We start from the raw sequence: 6,050 nt of genomic DNA on the forward strand, positions 1-6,050 counted from the left end.
CTGCCTCTGTGCCTGTGTAATCACATAGGGTGAGATTTATCAAAGGGTATAAAATGTAGACTGGTGTAAACTGCCCGCAGCAACCAATCACAGCTCAGCTTTCCTTTCAGCACTGCCTAAAGCTGAGCTGTGATTGGTTGCAGTGGGCAGTTTGCACCAGTCTAAATTTTACACCCTTTGATAAATCTCCCCCATAGAGTCCAAGTTAAGCAATCACAATAAGCCAATGTTGTAAAATGACAGTGGTCCAATATCATCCAACAACACTGGGGGAATGTCGCACAATCATAGTGTACTGGTCCCGTGTTGTGCACACACACACACACTATACTTATGCGTGCTGTAGCATTGTACAATCACACTAGGACCGTGTCTGCAGCTACCACACTGAGCTCACTAGGTTTGTTTCTGCACACAACAACACTGGGTCCATGTTTGTGCGCAACCACACTGGGCTTGTGCTCGCCAGAATCATACTGGGCCCATGTCTATGTGAGACTACACTGGGTCTATTTTCGCCTAAATCACACTGGCTTGTGTTCGCCACAGTCACATTGGGCCAGTGGGTGTGCACAACCATACTAGGCTCATGTTTGCCCACAACCACACTAGCCACGTGTCTGCCACTACCACACTGAGCTCTTGCCTGCTGGGTATGTTTCTGCACACAACCACACTGGGCCATGTCCATGTGCTACTACACTGGGTCTATGTTATCTGGAATCACACTGGCCTGTGTTTGCCACAGTCACATTGGGGCAATGGGTGTGCACAACAATGTAGAAACAAAGAAGATTTGGCAGAAAAAGACCACTTGGTCCATCTAGTCTGGCCTTGTAGTATTTATTATTTCAGGATAGCTATATGTTTATCCCAGGCAGGTTTACCTTCAGTTATTGTAGATTTACCTACCACTGCTGGAATGTTCTTCATGTTGCTTCTAATTTTTCCCATCTAACCTCTCACTGTGTCCTCTTGTTCTTTAGTTCATTTTCAATTTTTACTTAAAAACACTTCCCTCCTAAACCTTATTTAGTCCTAACATATTTAAAGGTTGCAATCATGTCCTCCTTTCTCTTCTTTCCTCTAGATTATACAGATTCAAATCCTTTAAGTGTCACTGTCATTATAACTTTCAAATTCTAAATCAACAGTAGATGTCAAATAAATTTAATTGAAGTTTGCAATTTTTTTTTTTTGTTGTTATCTTGCCTAATAACAAAGCTGTACTTACCTGTATCCAGGTCCAGTCTCCTGAAGACTGAAGCTTTTTAGTGTTGTGCTGATTGAAGAAAAAAAAATAAAAAAAAAAAAAAAAGAGAGACTTATGAGGAATGTGGACAGCCCTGTCCCTATTGATGAGTGTGTACAGTCTTATTATAAGTGGTTATGAAAGTGTTTTACGTATTCAAACACTACAGACTGTTCTGTGTATGCCACTCACTGTACCTTGGCTTGTCCAAACATCATAAACTCTGGGCAGTTTATTTAGGATCTCTGGTCAGGAAACACTAGGCCTGGTTTATTGAGGGTCTCAGGAAACCTGGAGTTCTTATCTACTTCAAAGAATTGGTAAGATCCACTCAAGCACAACACCCCCCCACCATAGGACAATGGTTCAATTACAGGATATATGCAATGAGGTGTCCCTGGTCCTTCCCCATTATCACCTAATCAGCCAATCAGGGACAACTCATTATTAGAGAAGAGCGAACCTGGAGCATGCTTGAGTCGATCCAAACCCGAACGTTCGGCATTTGATTAGCGGTGGCTGCTGAAGTTGGATAAAGCCCTAAGGCTATGTGGAAAACATGGATATAGTCATTGGCTGTATCCATGTTTTCCAGGCAACCTTAGGGCTTTATCCAAGTTCAGCAGCCCCAGCTAATCAAATGCCGAACGTTTGGGTTCGGATCGACTCGAACCCGAATCTGGTTCGCTCATCTCTACTCATTATCCTTATCACCTGATGGGCGGCTCGGAAATCTAAGCTGATTTTTGATGGTATAAAATATGGCGGCAACAGCAAAACCGTGTGGCAGTATAGGGGGTCAGTCTGACTTAGCTGCTATCCATGATTTCTCCTACCCCCTTTGAAGGTAATAACTATTGTCTTAGTTTCTGCCATGTATGTATGTCACCTTATTTTACCTTTATTTTTGTAAGCACTGTACCTTTTGTCTGTTAAAACTTTAATAAGTTTGGTCCTTGTATGCTCTAAGAATCCATAGTGTTTTAACCCTGTGAGTGCCAGTGAGTGGTGTTGTGGGTTGACAGTGTCCTTTCACACTTAATTTGAAAGGTGGTGGCAGCATTGAGGTGCTTGGACTGTGTTGGGGTGCTGGGACTGTTTTGGGGTGTGATTTATGCTCAATTTGCCACCTGAGTGAAAGGCAAGTGCAAGATTGAGTGAGCGGAAATAGATTAACCCCTTGCAGTGGCATCCACGTCACGTGCTGGTAAGTGTGTACGTGACAATTTGGTGGCAGAGTGGTGGAATATTTTTACTTCTATTAGAGCTTTAGTGCTTGGTTTAAGCAATTATTCCGTGTACTAAAGGACTGGCAGTATACTTGCAAGGAGTACACCAGTTCTACAAGGACTAACTCGGTGCTTACTTTTGAGATACGTGCTAACAATTCCCCTCCCCTATCTTGTTTTTCTTTTCTATCTTTTTATTTTTAAACCATGAGCACAGATCTCTGCCTGCAAAAGTTGTTGCAGCATCTGACTATATGGGAGCCCCAGAAACGCCTGAAATACATGCAACCTGAGATGGAAGCTACCAGAGAATTTGAGAGGAAGATAATACAAATGCTTGGGAGCCATGCGGGGGCAAAGGGGTATGGGCCTGATCCTGATGATTTGCCCCTTCTGGAGGCAGATGAGGACCTACACACCCTGGTGCCTCAGTATGAAGTGATTTGTCGACAACTCCATGTGCCTGCAGAGAAATGGGCACACAATTTCATCTACTGCCTCAGTGGAAACCTACTGGAAACTTTGGTTTGCTTGCCTGGGGAGACTTATCAGGACTAGGACACCATTAAACGTGCACTCATCCAAGAGTGTGCCAAGATGCTAAACCCCTAAGGACACTGTTATTACAAGGACTGTGCCAGAACAAGAGGTGGCTACTAGTGTGTGGCTGGGAACCAATGTGGAGCCGAGGACACTCTAGCATGTGGAGACCCCAGTTATGGAAAACACAGCAGCTCCTGAGGAGATCAGCAGAACCAGCCAGGTACTGTGTGATACCGATGGCAAGGACTGTGATGTTACAACATGTGGGCCTGTGGGAAATGGTAAAGGATTATGGGACTGTTCCAAGAACCTGGAAAGTGCTGCAACCACTAGCATCTGGTGTAACCCCTCCCTGGAGACACCCCTGGATCTAAATGGACTGCCTAAGGAAGAAGTCACTTGTGAACCCACTGAGGCTGAGGTGGTGGGTACCTAAAAGACTGACAGTCATTTTGAGATGTTCTGCTTGGCGGATGTTGTGGAAGGAACCCTGATGTCTGCACCAGGAGATGGGGTGGTAAGCCCTGATGCCCCCATAAAGTTTAAAAATGGACTGCGTTCTTGCAACTATGGGTTCTGTGTCTCAGCAGTGTGAGGAGTCAGAATCTGTTAAAGGGACAGCCTCCCACCCCGGGATTAGGGAGCTGTTCCCAACAAGCCGTGCAGAGTCAAAGAACTCAGATGTCCAGGACCCTGGAAGCAAAGGTATGGACATTAGCCTGGAGTATCCTCCGGTGGATGAAGTAAATACTGATGTGGGAAGCTGTTATATACGTATAGGGCCCACTTAATTTAAAGGTGGTGGCAAGCGTGTGTATTGAGGTGCTTAGACTGTGTTGGGGTGTGATTTATGCTCAATTTGCCACCTAAAAAGAGTAGGCGAGTGCAAGATTGAGTGAGTGGAAATAGATTAACCCCTTGAAGTCGCATCCACGTCACGTGCCGGTAAGTGTGTACGTGACAATTTAATAACAAAGCTATACTTACCTGTATCCAGGTCCAGTCTCCTGAAGGCTGACGCTTGTAGTGTCTGGCAAGCAGAGGCTCAATGTGTCCATGAATCACATGACTATCTACTCTGTGTTTAGTGTCTTTTTTTTTTTTTCTTTCAAAGGAGACTAAAATACAGGAAGTCATATGTTTCCCATAATAACTAAAACATTTTTAATGTAAATTGCAAACTTCTTTATTTCACATCCCCTGTTGATATACAATTTGAAAATTATAACGACAGTGACACCAAGCCTTTCCTGATATGTTTTATGCCTCCACCATTTTTGTAGCCCATCTTTGGACCCGTTCTATTTTATCAATATCTTTATGTAGGTGAGGTCTCTAGAACATGACACAGTATTCCGGATGTGGTGTCACTAGAGCTCTATACAGCAGGATCACAATCTCCCTCTTCCTACTGGTTATACCTCTAGCTATACAGCCCAGCATGCGAATATTATATATACCCCAGCATACGATTTGCTTTCCCCACCGCCTGGTTGCACTGGTGACTCATTTTAAGGCTGTCAGAAATCACTACCGCTAAATCCTTCTCTTCTGAAGTCTTTGGGGACACAGAACTGCCGACATGATACTCAGAGGATTCCTCCTCCCCAAGTGCATTATTTTACATTTGGAAACATTGAACTGCAGTTTTCATCAAATTTAATCATTATTGTTGCATCAATACATCAATGTACAGAATTTAAATTGTGTCATTGTTCTCTGGCTCTTTGCTTAAGTTCACAAAATACAGCAATCCAATAGGGAATGGATGTGCAAAAAGAAAGGGGGAAAAAAAAAAACACCACCATTTATTACTGTTGCATACTGTCACTTTATTACCTGTACAATGTGCACACAAAAAGACAGTATTTCCTGCTGAAGAGTTATTAGATATTGGCTACATAGTTACACATCGAGAAGGAAGACAGAGTGTCCCTTATATAGGTTGGAAACCGCAGCATGACATTATGCACAACAGCTGACACATGCCATCCACTACTTCTTAAGATATCCATAAAATCTAATAATTTACTAAGACACACAGGACGAGACACAAGACTACAAAAAAACCTATTGTATCATATTACTGTGACACAGAGTAGTATGCATATATTCTCACGACTGTGCAAAAATACTGTTTTCTGATCATCTCAAATGAAAAAAAAATTACCACAATAAAGAAATAAATAGTCTCACAAAAGTCAAAAAAGTACGAAACAAGAGGCTTTAGAAGTGACGTCCCAAGTATAAAATGGGCTGTGCTAAGTGACTCACAAAAATAATAAAAACGCACATACAAATACTAAAAAGGTAAAAAGAATATCCTGGTATGTGTTCCGTCGTATTGCAAATCATGTCCTATAAAATAATAGAGCAATGACTGGATCCTGAAAGAATTTCATATGAACATGGTCAGATTTGCCTGCTGGCTATGCACAGTGAAAGCAGACAATACTTATCGTATAGAAGAAGAAGAAGAAAAGTCTGGCGATCCAGTCCAACTTAAGCCAACCACAGCCTCCACCATTCATCACAGGTCACTGCATATACTCATCCAAATACTTCGCCTTACCCAACGCAGGCACTAAAGCTATCATTACATATTCTCTGTAGCCCACCAATAAATCTGCCTATACTTAAAGGAGAAGTCTGGTGAAAATTATTATTAAAGTATTGTATTGCCGCCCAAAAGTTATGCAAATTACCAATATACAATTATTACGGGAAATGCTTATAAAGCGCTTTTTTCCCTGCACTTGCTACTGCATCAAGGCTTCACTTCCTGGATAACATGGTGATGTCACTTCCTGGATAACATGGTGATGTCACGCCCCGACTCCCAGAGCTGTGCGGGCTGTGGCTGCTGGAGAGGATGATGGCAGGGGGACACTGAGCATCCCTCTGCCATCATCCGCTCCAGCAGCCACAGCCCACACAGCTCTGGGAGTCGGGTCGTGACATCACCATTTCATCCAGGAAGTGACATCACCATGTTATCCAGGAAGTGAAGCCTTCATGCAGCAGTA

This window comes from Dendropsophus ebraccatus, chromosome 15, assembly GCF_027789765.1.
Source record: "Dendropsophus ebraccatus isolate aDenEbr1 chromosome 15, aDenEbr1.pat, whole genome shotgun sequence".
In the NCBI taxonomy this organism is placed as follows: domain Eukaryota; kingdom Metazoa; phylum Chordata; class Amphibia; order Anura; family Hylidae; genus Dendropsophus; species Dendropsophus ebraccatus.